General features: G+C 37.8%; 1 pseudogene; it reads left to right on the forward strand.

Annotated features, from left to right (window-relative positions):
• The first annotated feature begins 1,273 nt into the window (after positions 1-1,273).
• LOC101708469 (olfactory receptor 2T29-like) lies at positions 1,274-2,235 on the forward strand (annotated as a pseudogene).
• The last annotated feature ends 14,579 nt before the right edge of the window (positions 2,236-16,814 follow it).

Genomic DNA, 16,814 nt, shown 5'->3' on the forward strand with positions numbered 1-16,814 from the left:
ATTTATTCCCCATTTCCAACCCTCCCTTCACCCACTCCACTCTTCACTATTTATAAAGGCTTTGTTTTCATTTTTTCCATTTCTTATAATTTTTCCTTTCCCTCTTTTCCTTTCCCCTACCTCTCCCACTTCTCCTACTCCTTTGGACCCTTTCTTCCTATTTCACATTATCGAGTATTCATTCTAATCATTGGTACATTTTAGATATACAATATAATGACATTCATCATTGGAAATTTGCAACTTTAGATAATCTCTCTTGGTTCTTATTTTCCCCCCTTTGCCTGCCCTCCTTCCAACCCCTCCATCCCTCCCTATTTACAAAGACTTTGTTTCCATTTTCTCATATTAATTCCACTCCCTTCTTTCTTTTCCCCTGTGCCTCCCAATTCCCCTTCCCCTTTGCCTCTTTTCTTCCTATTTCACATTATATATTATACCCTTTAGTCTTTACTTACACTTTCAGTTTCTCATACTAGAGAAACTATTTGATATTTACATATGTGTGTACTATTTATTTCACTTAAGTGTATCACCTCAATATGTGTTGATTTAGCTACAAATGTCTCTAATTTCTCATTTTTTATGGCTGAGTTGTACTCCATTTTATAAAAAAAAAAAAGCATTTTCTTTATCCAGTCTCCAGTTGATGGGCATTTGGGCTATTTCCAAATTATAGCTTTTACAAATTGTGCTGCTGTGAACATGGGTGCACATATATCACTGTGATATGATTCTTTTAATTCTTTGGGGAAAATACCCAACAGGGGAATAGCTGGGTCAAATGGGACTTCCAGTCCTAGTTCTTTGAGCTATCTCCATACTGATTTCCACAGTGCTTGCTACATCAGTGAATTTTAATATCTACTCTGAAAAGCAGAATGATTGAATTTGTTTCCTACTTCAATAGTGAAAACCCAAGGAATAAATTTGATTTCTCTCATTGGCAATGACTTTGTTGTTATAGAGAGCAATGATTTTGTAAACATTCTGTACTTGTTGAAAAACTACAATGTTATCAAGAAGTTCCTAACCCTGACATCTTTAACTTGACTATCAGTTACTAATTAATTTGACCAACAGTTGTGAGCTGTTAGCTTCTTTTCTTTTGTTGAGACACAAGTAATGTCCATCAGGTCCCTGGGCCTGTGGGACTGCCTCTGGTTGTGCAGTCAGGTTCGTGCATATGACTGCAGGATGCTCACTAGACCATCTTTGAGAAGGTCATGTTACATTAACCCCCAGCTTCTCTTCATGGTCCAGGTGGAACCCCATGGACAACCCCATCTGGACATCCAACTGCACTTCATGGGTGGATTTCATCCTGGTGTGGCTCTTCCCTCAGTCCAGACACCCAGCTCTGCTGTGCCTGGTCTTCTTTGGGATGTTCCTGATGGCCTTGTCAGGAAATGTACTCCTAATCCTTCTGATACTCACTGACACGCACCTCCACACCCCCATATACTTCTTCATCAGCCAGTTGTCCATTATGGACATGATGTACATTTCCACTACTGTGCCCAAGATGGTCATGGACCAGGTCATGGGTGAGAACAGGATCTCAGCTCCTGAGTGTGGGATGCAGATGTTCCTCTACTTAACACTAGCTGGTTCAGAGGTTTTTCTTCTGGCAGCCATGTCCTATGACCTCTATGTGGCCATCTGCCATCCTCTGCATTAGCCCCTCCTGATGAACCACAAAGTATGTCTCCCCCTGGCTGCTGGCTGCTGGCTCCTAGGGTCAGTGGACGGCTTCATGCTGACCCCTGTGACAATGACCTTCCCCTTCTGCCACTCCTGGGAGATCCATCACTTCTTCTGTGAAGTCCCTGCTGTGATGAAGCTCTCCTGCTCAGACACCTCACTCTATGAGATGCTCATGTACCTGTGCTGTGCCCTCATGCTCCTTATCCCTGTGATAGTCATCTCAAGCTCTTACACCTTCATCCTCCTCACCGTGCTCAGGATGAACTCAGCAGGGGGCTGGAAGAAGGCACTGGCCACATGTTCCTCCCACATGGGTGTGGTGTTTCTCTTTATGGTGCTACCATTTAGACCTACATGCTTCCCACCTCCTATCACACCCCTGAGAAGGACATGTTGGTGTCTGTGTTCTACACAATACTCACTCATGTGCTGAACCCCTTAATCTATAGTCTTAGGAACAGGGAAGTAACAGAGGCTCTGAAGAAAATGTGCAGTGTGAGACCTGCCTTTCAAGACATGGTAAAATAGGGAATGCATGTACTCATTGGTTCATTTCCTTCTTTTGCACATTATACATATAGGGTCATATGGAACTGTTGTTCCTCAGACTCTCACATCATGAGGTCTCTCCTTACAACATCACTTTTTAAGGAATTGTTTTACTGCTCCTGAATGTTCTCCATCTGTTTCCTCTTTGTCCACTCACAACCCTTGTTAAATTGTGTTGTGTTGATGCTGTTTTCTAAGGTTGATAACTTCTCTGTAACTATAGGAAAAATGTTATTCATATTGTTAGGAAAGACATGATATAATATTTAGAGGAAATTGTCATAAGATTTTCAACAGCTATGGGAAACAGAGAGAGGGGGAAGTGGTACAGTATAAGGAGATGCAATGAAAATGAGAATTTATGTAAATTTTAAATTATAACCAAAACATACAATCCTGCCCGAGGGCCTCATAGGCTTACATCCATCTTATTATAAACAAGGAATTTAGCCCATCTCTAAGAGTTAAAATGTCTCAACAGTTCCAGCAAAGTCCAACTCCGAACTCTCCTCTGCTACTCAAATGCTTAGTTATGAACCTCTGTAACATGAAATAGTTAAATGCTGGTGATATATAACATACATGGTAAACATTCCCATTCCAAAAGGAAGGAATAAAGAAACATGCCAAAGTAAGAGTAAAACCCAGGAGGGAAAATCATAAATCCTGAAGTTCTATGTCCAGCACCTGGGCCAGGCTGTGTCAAGATGTAAGGTCCAGAGGGTGTGGGCAGCCCTGACTTTCTGATATTGCCAGTTGTAGCCTACAAGGTCACTCTTTTGGTGTGCATCTGTTCAGGCCTATGGCTTTCTTAGCAGATCTTACCCATTCTGAGGTCTCCAATTTCCTGGGCTCTTCACTGCACTTTTGCTTTCAGTCTCATAGCTTCATGCACAACCCTCTGAGGGGGACACAGCCTGGCCTCCCAGGCCTTCTTCTGAAATCTGGGTGGAAGCCTCCATAACCCAATAACTCTTTCATTTGGATACCTATATCACCATCACCACATCAGTGATGCCAAAGTCTGCTGCCAGTTATAGCAGTAACCAGCCCACCTCGGACCATGCATGAAGCTTTTGAGGGTCTCAGCAGTAAAGCTCTGTGAAAAGAATCCAGATAACCAATTCCCTAGATGCCCTTCCCAAGCAGGAGGTCAGGGGATACACTTCATTAGTGAAATGTTAGAGTTTCACACTTTTAATCTGTAAGATGGGCTTTTGCTTATTCCTAAGATGCCTCTAAACCATCTTTCCTTCCGTCCTGAGGCAAACTCCTTGGCTTCTTTTTAGCGCAGATGTTTTTTCAACATCAGTGCTTTTCTTTGCCCCAACTTTTCTGGAACTTCCTTTTGAACAAAACAGGAAATGAATCAAACAGTGTAGTTCTGCCATTTACTCCTGACTCTCACTAGAGATTTAGCTAAAAGCATGCAGCAGTACCCATGCCACAGCCAGAATGCTGGGCCAACTCAGCATTTTTTCAGTTAGATTAGTCTACTGCAAATTAATCTCCACCTCCAACTAAGTCTCCAGACATGAGCAAAATGTAGCCAATTTTTCTGCCAGAGCATAACATATGACCTGGAGTCCAACTGCCAATTGATTCCTTGTTCCTAACCTAAACCTCCTTAGCCTGGCCTCCTGAAAATGTGTACTTTTCTTCCAGGATGCTGGCTTTCAGATATCTCATGAGAATCTCCCATCAAACTTAGCTTACAATGTGCTAGGTCTACCTGGCATCTCCAAAACTTTCCAAACTCCCCTTGAGAACTAGGACTCTAGGGTTCTGTATCACATGGTCAGATACAGTCACAGCAATGATTCCTCTTCTCTGGTACCAATATCTGTCTTAGCCACTTTCTTGTCATGGCACGAAATACCCAAAAACCACACATTAAAAGAACTGAGGTTTATTTGGACTCATGGTTTCAGTCCACACTCTGCTGACTCTAAGCTAAGAATAGGATGGCAGTTTGATATGGCAAAATACAGGTGCTCAACTAATAGAAGCCATGAAGCAAAGAGAGGAAAAGAAGGCAGAGATGAGAAAGCACACTTTAAGTCATAAACCCAGTGGCCTGCCATGTCCCAGCTCCAAACATGAGAAATTAGGAGTCATTTTAGATCAAAACCATAATAACAACTCAGTAATTTTTAAACAAATAACTGCATGATAATGTTGATGTGAATTTATTTTATTCTTACATATGAAAAAACTGATCTGTGATATCATTTTGAACAGTAAAGCCAGATGAACAACTGGGACATATTTATTCAAATACGAGTTGTAAGCAATACTTCATTCTGAGCCATGGAAAGATAAGTAAAAGAAATAGAACCATGGAAACTGAGAAACAGTTGAGAGAATGAACTATTTTTTTAAATCAGGGTGTCTGAAGAACATGAATACATATCAATTCAAGGGCATGACCAGGGGACCTTGAAAAGGTGTCCTAAATTCAGCTGAATAATCTGACCTCCTCCTGCTCATTGGCCTCTAGATGCTATCACCCTGCGCTGGACTCTGGGGTGTCAAATTCCACAGCAGAGCTATTGTTCTATCTGTTTCCTTCACATTGATTGATCAGTCTCTATGTCTTTCTTCTACACTGCTCTCCTCAATTATAATAACCTGGTGGCTATACACATTTATAAAACTTATTGTCTGAAAAACTTTAATCCTTATTATTTATTGGTGCATGTATATATTTGCTATGTCCTTGTACCATAAGCCTATTACTGTATCCAAGCAGAAAATCTCTCTCTCTTTTTTATATTTCTGCATCATTGCTAAATGCCTGGTACATGACAGAGAATAAATACCTATGAACTTGTTATTGTTTTAGAGGACAAAGTAATCTGTTTATTTAATCTTTAATCTATTTCTTTTAAAAATTAATTTTACTGATATATTTTCAATTCAGAAACATCACATTCATCATAGGTATTTTGTATCTGTACATAATATATCTTAATTCTTTTTTCCCACTCCCTGTCCCTCCCTGCAACACCAAATCCTCTCTGAATTTACAAAGCTTTGTTTCCAATTTTTCCTTCCATTCTTTCTTTTTGTTCCTGTTACTTTCTTTTACTCCCTCTTCCCCTTCTTCCTCTTCTCATTTGAACATTTTTCCTACTTTTCAATATCTAGTTTCCTTGGGTTTCTCAAACAAGAAAAAATGTGATATTCAAACGTGTGTCTAATTTATTTCACTTAAAATTATGTCTTTAAAGTGCACCCATTTACCTAAAAATGATTCAAATATAGTCCCATCTGTGGCAATGTAGTAATGCATTGGATATAAAAACCACATTTTCTTCATCCATTCATCTGTTGATGAGCACCTGGGCTGTTTCCAAGATTTAGCAATTACAAAGTGTGTTGCTGTAAACATGGGTGTACATAAAATGTTGTGGTATGATGTATTTAAATCTTTTTTGGAAGATACCTAGAAGGGAAAAACCTGGATCAAATGGAACCTCTAATTTTAATTTTTTGAGGAATTTCCACACTGTTTTCCATAACGGTTGTACCGCTATACTCTCTCACCAAAGTGGACAATGGGTTCCATTTCCCCACAGCTTCACCAGCATTTATTATTATTTGATTTCTTGATGATACCCATTCCATCTGGAGTGAGATGGAGTCTCAGTGTTGTTTTAATTTGCATTTCAGGAATGGCCAGTGATATCAGTCACTTTTTTATATATTTATTTGCTATTTGTACTTCTGCATTTGAGAAGTGTCTATTCATTTCAGATATCCACTTTGGGATAGAGTCTTAAAATTTGGGGGATCTGATTTTTTGAGTTCTTTATATATTCTAGATAGTAGTCCTTTGTCTGAGGAACAGATGGCAAAGTTTTTTTTCCCATTCTGAGAGTTGTCTTTTCATTCTGTTGTTGATTTGTTTTCCTCGGCTAAAGTTTGTAATATAATATTGTCTCAGTTGTTGATTCTTTGGAAAATTGTCTGTGTGATCAGGGTTTTCCTGTGAACGTGTTACTGAAGAGAATGAATCCCTGTAATAATCCCACAATTTTTTGATTTTTTTTGCCACATTCACAATCTAATTTTCAAATGAACTACTCATTTATTTTCAATGAATAGAAGTTTTGTGTTTCATGTCTCTCATATTCTTAATATCCTCTGAGCAAATTTAACTTTCTAGGAAGAGAGAAAGTTAGTATTCTGGACCTATTTTGTTTAACAAATGACTAAGTTAGTATTATTTAGCTAAAACCTCTGAAAACCTTTTTTCCTCTGTGCATGAAGAAAATGTTTCAAGTAATGTAAAATTTCATAAATTTCTCCTTTGGCACATTTGTATTTTTTAGTTTTTTAATTCTTCAATATTTATTTTTATGCCCAATTGCTTGTAGATATTTTTAGGTAGATTTGTCAAGATTTTTAAACTTTGTTTAATCAATTTAAGTCACTTTGATTAAATTGACACATTAAAAAGTAGATTTCTCTTATATAAAAAAATGTTATGTCTTCTATGTCAAGATGCTTTACACATGCTCAGAAAATGGTAGAAGATTTAGATTTGCCCTGTCCAAACAGTGTAATGAGAGGGGGTGCATCTTTTTCAGATGTAATCTTCATTCACACCTTCCCATTAAAATCACCCAAATAATGGGAATTGGTATGTACTGCTTCTGGAATAAATAAAGATAAAAGGTATTCTTGACATTTAATTATGTATAAATATGTATTACATAAACATGTGCAAAAGTACAACCTGGAAGAAATATGCACATACACCAGTATTCTGAGGTGACAGTGTTAGGATTCCACCTGTGTACACTGTTATCATAGGTATTATAGTTGAATTTGATCTTGGATGTAGCATATTACAAAATTCATTGGGAGTTAACAATATAGACTTATGAGAAACAGAATATAACTTATAGGTCACACTAAGGCTTGTCTCCTCTAAAACGACCATATGGCCTTTCCACATTTTTATATGAAATCTTGCCTACCATTAGATTCCAACCTTGAACCAAGTGAGGACTGTCAGAAATTCCCTAGGTCTTCTGTTCTTTGTACACCTGGGAGGCCAAGGCAGACTCAGTTCTTTTCTAGGTTGTCACCATCTTGTACATCATAGTTGTCATCATCAAGTCTGCTGTCATCTTATTCTGCTGTGTGGATATTTATCTAAATACACGCTCATTTTGCTTAGTAACCCCTCCATTGCCACTGGTCATGTCCTTTAATAGCTGTATCACTGTCTTCAACCTCTGCTCCACCACCTTCATACACTGACCACTCCTATGGAAGCTGTCACTTGTAGCCTGGCTGACAGGCCTGACAGAATCTTTCATCCTATCTCCTGTTAGACTCCAGCCATCTGTGTCAATCATGAGATCCACACAGTCTTCCTAGGCCATTCTCTGAAATATCACCGAGAAGGTGTGTTTAGATAAAACAGTAATTTCTATCTTATTGTTTACCCTGATGGTTATACATGTGATCCTTTTGAAAATACATATGCAAATGCAGTAGTACTTAGAAGGCACACCAGTATTCAAAGTTTATTTGCTAAGATCAGCATACTACTTGCAGGACTGAATTTTGAAGAACACATATTATTTCTTCAGGATCATAAATAATGTGACCTTCACATTGTAGAAGTAGATTCCAGCTCTGGATTCAGCGACATCAGCGGAAGGGACAGAACTCCCCTGTAGTGTGCCTGGTGTCTCAGGCATATAAAGCCTTGCATTCCAAGTGTGATATGAGAAACCCAATCTGAGTACAAAGAAGTGACTCTACTTGAGTGTGTTGCACTGCAGTTTTCATTTCTTTGGACCTTGGAGAAGATGAAGCACCAGACTGAGGCTCCTGAGGAAGCCTTTATATACTGAGGTAGTGGGGATGTGGATTCCTTGAGACAGGTAGCTCTCTAATTTGATTCATTCTCTATGTAATTACAAATGTGAAAAGCTGTCATACTTGTTCTTTAGTCTCAATAAAGCAAATTTTAAATGTCATACAAAATAACAATAAAAAATAACGTGGGTACCTCGTGATTTCTGTTATGTCTTTTCTTATGAATTTGTGGAATCAGAAGCCTCCTTAAATCCAAGTGAGTGTTTGTAAACGGTGTTCACACAGTAAATCAGGCTTCCAGAAATTAGGTACTTTAGTTAGAAATTTCTGTTCAGGTTAAAGAGACTTCTCTGGTGCTCTGTTCTGTTGGAATCACCAGTGATACCAGGTGCTGACAGGAAATTGTGAGATTTATCCGTCTTCCAACTTGGGAGAGTCCCTGATGCATGATGGCCTCACCTAGGGTCCCTGGGGCCCAGGCAGTGGGGTGTGCAAAGAGAGGCTTAGCCACAGGCTGAAGTGATGCTGTCTGCAAGAGGGCCCCAGGAGATGGAAGCCTGAGCTAATCAGGATGTAGAAGCAGTAATTGGGTGAGGGCAGCAGATCTTGGGCATCTAACTCACTGTGTGGGTTTTCCCTGCACACCGAGTCCACGGTGGGTGCCGGAGCTCCAGAGCAGCGTGGACTGGTGTTCAGGGCCAAGTGCTGCATCCTCTTTTCCATGGATGCTCTCTCCAGCTGCCAGGAGGAAGACCCACAGGGCAGCTTCTGTGTGTAGCCTCTGGGAAAAAGTGGTGCTCCTCACTTCCACTATGGTTTTGGGTTCAGAGAGGGGTGGAGTGTGCAGGCTATAAGGAGAACTCTGAGAGTCTCCCAAATAGCAGAGATGTCTCTGGAGTAGTTCTTGTTTGTCACTCTGCTTTCCTCTTCAGCTTTAACATACATTCTGTTAAGTAAAGGTCAGACCTTCTCAGTCCTCTACCTGCCACCCTGGTGACCCAGGGACCCAGGCATCTGGAGGACTCCAGGCAAAAATGAACCTGGCTGTTAACATTTGCACAGGCAGGGCAGAGGCAGGCTGGGTCCAGGGGCAGAGAGCACACACCCAAAGACTTAGAACAGTGAAAATTAACTGTTTCTTTAAAGAAGTATGGAAAGGCTCTATCATTCATCTTGGGAAAGATGAATGGATACACATGCAAAAAAAAAAAAATATATATATATATATATAAAACATTTGCATCAATCTTCCTGCCTCAGCCTTCCAAGTGCTGGGATTAAAGCTAGGCACCACCATGCAGAGCTAAGATAAATCTTTCTTGTGCCATACAATACCCTTGACAAATTGAGAATAATTGAAATCACAGACTCTGCCCCTTGGCAATAGTGACACTAAACTGAAAGTCAGTTGTAAAAATGTCTAATTGTTTTAATGAAAATCCCTAAACAAATGGATGTCAAACTATGTGGAATATTATCTATATTCCCAAGAGGAAATTCTAATTAGAATTACTATGAAAATGGACAATTCTTAATTCTAGATATATACCAACTATTATCCAAAATTAAAGTCCACATAAAATTGAAGGAATACATTTTCAGATTCTTTTCATAATTGTTCTATCATTATGTTTATCACTCAGTGATGGAATTTTTGTTTTGAAAGCCTAAATATTCAAGGGCAAAGATGTTGGAAGAGAAGACTACAGCAATAAAATTATGGAAGAAAAAAGTATTTGATTAACTAGATCCAAATGCACTAAAACCTAAGCTGGCACTGGGTGAAACTCCCCTGAAAATTAAATCATGGGAAAAGTTGACTTCAGGTGCCTGAAGTTACACAAGGAGAGTTGAAAATTAAAATTCCATTTGACCTAGCTGTTTTCCTTTTAAATATCTAACCCCAAAAGTTAAAAACATCATATTACATTTCCCCAGCAACCAGTGAGTAGATTGTGAGGGCCTCGGCCTTGTGGAAGGCCTCCATCCTGCCCACACCTTGCACCCCAGTGACAAGTTTAGCTGCACTAGCACATGCAACATGCAACCCCCACCCTACCTCTGGCTTCTTGGCTGTGCTGGTACCTGGTTTCACACTACAGAGGCACATGGGTCATAAAGGCCATTGTCCTGAGCTCCAGAAGATAGAGCAAAAGTGAACAACAGAAAGAGGGTCTCTCTCAGGCTCCTTGATGAGAATTGAAGCCCACTGGAAAAGTGAAGAGAATCTCGGCAATAAAGTCACACCAGACCACCATTCATGGTATGTTTTTAAGGATCATCACCTCCTATCAGAACCTGGACTATCTTCAGGGGAAGGGCAGCTATGAAGTAGAACCTTGCAGAGTTCAACCCTACAGGAGGACAGGAAGTTCACCTTAGGACTTCCAGGCAGAAATTTGCCTGAATCTCATGGGTCTGTTACTGGCTTTCTGAGACTCATTGACTTACATCTGCACACTGCTGCCCATGTTGTCTATTGTGACATCAGAAACTTACCCTGAAGGAGGTCCTTCATTTTTATTTTTTATTTGTTATTTTCAAAATTGTTTTTATGCTCTTGTTTGTAATTTTTATTTTTTTCCACTCTTTTCAAATTTTTCTTCTTTTTCTGTTGTCTTTTCTTTCTCTCACTCATTCTCTCACTGTCCCACATTGTTCATCTCCCTTTTTGTTCCTGTTCTGGCCCTAATTCGGATTTATTCTTTATTTTTTCTTTTCTTTTCTTTCTCCTCTCAATTGTCATTAGTTTTAAAGGAAAGTAAATACGGTTTCAAACCCCCTTATTGCTGTTAGGTTGTTCTGTTTTCATCTTTGTTCTTTCATTCTGTCTTTTCCTCTTGTCTTCAACAGTTTCTTAGAGTTTGCTTGATCTTCCTATGTCCTCTGGCCTCACTGCTAACCTTTTCCTATCCGTCTACCTATCTATTCCTCATTCTCCATCTCCTTCTAACTCCCCACCCTGAAGGGTAAAGTTGCTATATTGAAGAGTTTATTCACTATAAACATATGTTGGGCTGGTCTGCAATATTTATTTAATTCATACAGTTAAAGTTGAAAGATTAATAACTATCACAAACTGTCATTTTCTAAGCTCTGTTTGATGCTATGTGTTGCTAACTGTATCTCTTGGGCTAAGGTGTTTTCATTCATCTAATCAGTTGTCCTTCCTGGTGTAGTGAAAAAGAGATAGCCTCATAGTCATTAGAGACTCAAATGTAAAGAACAGATATATCTGAAAGACACTTCTGAGAAACAATCGTTCAATAAGGGTTTTAAATACAAACAACAAAGATATTTACAATAAGCAATTTCAAAGTATCAACCCAGGAATTAAACCAAGGACATTATCAAAAACAAAAGTGAGAAGATATTTAAGGAAGGCACAAACCCAGACTTCTACCCCACCAAAGGCAAATTCTGGGGGAATTGAGGTAGAAAAGTCTGATAATCAGCCACCTGGACACCCTGAACTGATAGCACAGGAAGTAACAAAACAGATGAATGAGGCTCGAGAAAAAATCAAAACAGAAAAAATCTCCCAGATAAAAACAGAGATGATAGACAAAGTGAAAGACATGATTAGATGCTCTAGAACAGAAACAGATAAAAAATAGATGAACTCTGAACCATGAAGGAAGCCATGAGTGCCCAGCATATGGAAGCAATTGAAACCATGTTTGCTGAACATAGTTAAGAAATGGAATCCATGAAACTGATTCAAACAGATCCAGCAGATTAAAAACTCAATTGAAAGTATTCCCAGCAGAATGAGCAAATTTGAAGATAGAATATCGGGTATAGAAGATAGGAATGTGGTTAGTGACCATGAAAACAGAGATTTCTCAAAAATAGTAAGGGACTACAAGAAATCAATCTAGTAGCTGCTAGATGATGCAAAGAATAATAACATAAAACTTATAGGACTCCACAAAAAAGCAGGAGAAAGTACAAATTACATAAAAAACTGTTCACAGAATTAATAGCAGAAAACTTCCCAGAGGTAGAGAATTCTCCATACAGATAAGTGAGGCTTACAGAACTCCAACTAGCCATGATGAAAAAAAAAATCTATACCTAGACATATAATAGTCAAGATCTCAGAAACCCAACAGAGTGACATCCTACAAGCAGTTAAAGATTACATCAGACTTCTCAACACAAACCCTCAAGTAAAGGAAAGCCTGGAGTGAAGTATTTCAAGTCCTAAAAGAAATTAACTTCCAACCTAAACTGTTGCACCCTGCAAAATTATCTTTAAAAATCAATGGGGAAATTAGATACTTTCACAACAAAGAACATCTGAGAGATTTAATGAATACCAAACCAGCACTCCAAACAATTCTAAACAATGTCCTAGGAAAAAAAAAAGAAAGTCACTACTCCATGAGGCTCAACAGAGCAAAGGCACCAGTCAAGGCAAGAAACTAAAAGGAAAGGGGGAAAAATAAAAAATAAAGAGCCAACAAAAGTAAACATCATTACAAGGTTCAATCAATGTGTGTCAAATATAACCATCAATGTTAATGGCCTCCATTCACCAATGTAAAGAAACAGGCTAGCAGAATGGATTAAGAAGCAAAATCCAACAATGTGCTGTATAAAAGAGATATATCTAACTTTTAAAAACCTCATAGACTGAAAGAAAAAGGACAGAAGATAGTTGTCTATGTGACAGGAACCTGAAAAAAGCAGGGGTAGCAATCTTATTTGGAGACAAAGTAGATTTCAAACCAAAACTGATTAAGAGAGACAAAGATAATCATTACATCCTTGTGAGGGGAACAATCCAAGAGGAAAAGATAGCAATTATAAATATATGTGCACCAAATATGAAATCCCCCAACTATACATAACAAATATCAATGGACATGAAAAACCAAATAAGCAAATAAGCAAATAAGCACTAATAATTTTAGTGGGGGAACTAAATACCCCACTATCACAAAGAGACAGATCATCTAGACAAAAAAATCAACAACGAAATTCTAGAACTGAACTAAGCTATTGAACAAATGGACTTGATATTTACAGACTGTTCCACCTAACAAAATGACAATATACATTCTTTTTGGCTGCTCACAGATCATTTTCCAATATAGACCACATGGTAGCTCATTGGACATGTTTCAGTAAATGTAAAAGAACTGAAGTCACCCCCTGTATATTATCAGATCATAGTGCAATAAAATGGGAGATCAATAGCATAAGAAACCACAAAAGCCCAAAAATGCATGAACGCTCTACTGAACAACCAATGAGTCACAGAGAAAATTAAAGAAGAAATTAGACAGGTTCTACAAGTAAATAATAATGCCACTACAGCATATAGGAATATATTGGACACAATGAAAGAACACAATTTCTATGAGGGAAATTCATGGCAGTGAATCCCTATATCAGGAAAACAGTGAGAGCTCAAATAAACAACTTAATCCTGAACCTCAACCTTCAAGAAAAAGAAGACCATGACAAACTCAAAGCTTTTACAAGAGAGGAAATTATAAAGATCAGAGCAGAAATCAATGCAATGGAGACTAAGAGACTGTTACAAAAAATGAATGAATCATAGTTGATTTTTAAAGAATAAAATTGATAAACCTTTAGCTAACCTTATCAAAAAAGGAAAGAAAAGTCTGAAATCCATGCAATTAGAAGGAAATAGGTAACATCATAATAGATCCAGCAGAATTCCAGAGGATCATCAATACGTATTCAAGAACCTGTAGTCTAATAAAATGTAAAACACAGAAGAAATGGACATATTCCTAGATACATATGAATTGCCAAAGTTAAATGAAGAGGACATAAAAATTCTTAACACTCCAGTTACAGTGAGTGAAATTAAAAACATAAAAATTTACAACAAAGAAAAGCTCTGGTTCTGATATCTTCACTGCTGAATTCTACACGACATTTAAAGAAGAATTATCAGCATTAATTTTTAAACTCTTCATTGAAATTGCAAGGAAAGCAATAATTCCAAATTCATTCCTGGAAGTGTTACTTTGATTCCCAAACCTGGGAAAGACCCAACCCAAAAAGAGAACTATAGGCCAATCTCCCTACTAAACACAGATGCAAAAATCCTCAACAAGATACTGGCAAACAATACAGAGGGTCATCAAGAAGATCATACACCCTGACCATGTTGGATTTATCCCAAGGATGCAAGGATGTTTCAACATATATAAATTAATAAAAGCAATACACTATATTAACAGAGCCAAGGACAAAACCATATAATCATCTCAATTGATGCAGAAAAAGCGAGCGACAAAATCCAACACCCTTTCATGATAAAAACTCTACAGAAAATTGGAATAGAAGGTGTTTATCCCAACCTGATTAAGACTATCTATGAAAAACCAACAGCCAACATCATACTAAATGGTCAAAACCTGAAAACTTTCATGCTAAAATCAGGAACAAGTAAAGGATGCCCACTATCACCACTCCTGTTCAATACTATTCTGGAAACATTAGCCACTGCAATTAGAAAAGAGAAATAAATAAAGGAATAAAGATAGAAAAGAAAGACGTTAAAATGTCATTATTTGCTGATAATATGATACTTCACATAGAAGATCCAAAAAACTCCACCAAAAGACTTCTATACTTCATTGAGAGATTCAGTAGAGTAGCTGTGTATAAGGTAAATACTGAAAAAAAATAGCATTCTTGTACACAAATAACAGACTCACTGAGAGAGAAATTGGGGAAACAATTCCTTTTACAATAGCATCCAAAACCTGAAATATCTAGTCTAACAAATGAAGCAAAAGACCTCTACACTGAAAACTACAACACTCTCAAAAAAGGGATCAAAGAGGATATAAGAAAATGGGGGCATTCTTTGTTTATGGGTAGGAAGAACCAATGAAATGAAAATGGCCATACTTCCAAAAGTGCTATATAGATTTAATGGAATTCCAGTTGAAATTCCAACAATATATTTCACAGAACTAGAGAAAACAATCTAAACATTCATTTAGAACCAGAAGAGAACTAGAATAACAAAAGCAATTCTAGGCAACAGAGACATGGCAGGGGGTATCAGAACCCCAATTTGAAACTAAACTACAATGCTACAGTGATAAAACAAGCATGGTACTGGCAAAGAAACAGACCTGAGGATCAGTGGAATAGATTAAAAGATGCAGAAAGAACTCCAGACATACTCATCTACCTCATCTTCAACAAAGGAGCCAACCACCTGGGGGAAAGATAGCCTATTTCATAAGTGATGTTTGAAAACTGGATTTCAATCTGCCAAAGATTCAAACTAGACCCATATCAATCATCATGCACTAAACTAAAACCAAAGTGGATTAAAGGTCTAAGTAGTAAAACAGAATCATTAAACTTGCTGGAAGATAACTTAGGTAGAATGCTAGAAGATATTGACATAGGAAAATATTTTATGAACAAATCCTCAGTAGTACAGGAACTAGCACAAAACGTCAACAACTAGGATCTCATCTTATTAGAAACTTTCAGCTCTGGGAGAGAAACCATCAACAGAGCTAAGAGTCAGCCTTCAATGTGGGACAAAATTTCAGCAGCTGTACCTCAGACAAAGCACAACTATCTAGACTATTTAAAGAACTTAAAAGAAAAAATAAATGAGACCTCCCAAATTTAAAGACCCAATTCAAAAATAGGCATCTGGAATTGACAGACATTTCTCAGACAAAGAATTAAAAGTAGCAAATAAATATATGAAAAAATGTTCAATATCACTGGTCATTCATGCTATGCAGATGAAAACAACACTGAGATTCCACCTCACCCCACAAAGAATGGCTGCTATCAAGAAATCAAGCAATAACAAATGTTGGGGGGATGTGGGGAGAGAGGACCTTTCTCCACTGTTGGTGGGAGTGCCAAGTGGTGCCACCAGTGTGGTAATCAGTATAGAGATACCTCAAAGAACTAGGACTACAATTCCCACTTGACCCAGCTATTCCTTTGCTGGGTATCTTCCCAAAAGAATTAAAAGAAGCATACCACAGCAATATTTGTGCACCCATGTTGATAACAGCACAGTTTGTAATAGCTAAAGCTTGGAAACAGCCCAAGTGCCCATAGACTTGAGACTGGATACAGAAGATGTGTTTTTTTTTTTTTTTATAAAATGAGGTACTACTCAGCCAAAAAGAACAACAAACTAGAGATATTTATAGCTAAATTGATGCATATTGTGGCCATACCATTAAGTGAAAGAAACAGGACACACATGTGTAAATACTTAATAGTTTCTCTGGTGTGAGAAACTGAAGGTGTAAATAAAGACTAAAAGGTATAATAGATAATGTGAAATAGGAAGAAAAGTGGCAAAGGGGAAGGGGAGTGGGAGGGGTAGGGAAAAGGAAAAAAGGGAATGAAATTAATATGGAAAAATAAAATAATGTAAACAAAGTCTTTGTAATTTGTGAGGGATGGAGGGGTTGAAGGGAGAGCAGGGGAAGGTGGAAAAATAAGAACAGAGAGAGATTATATAAAGGTGAAATGTCCAATGATGAATGTCATAATATTGTATTGAAAAATGTACTAATAAAATAAGGTTAAAAATTTTAAAAATGAATAATTTATAATTTGAAATAGGGAGAAAATGTCCAATGATTTAGGGGAAGTCGTAGGGGAGGCAGAAATGAGAGAAGGGAAAAGAAATATTATGAGAGAAGGAAAAATGGAAAGAAAGTCTTTGTAAATAG

Source organism: Heterocephalus glaber, unplaced genomic scaffold, assembly GCF_053883595.1.
Source record: "Heterocephalus glaber isolate CG9 unplaced genomic scaffold, H.glaber_assembly_v1.0 deba00001831, whole genome shotgun sequence".
Taxonomy (NCBI): Eukaryota; Metazoa; Chordata; class Mammalia; order Rodentia; family Bathyergidae; genus Heterocephalus; species Heterocephalus glaber.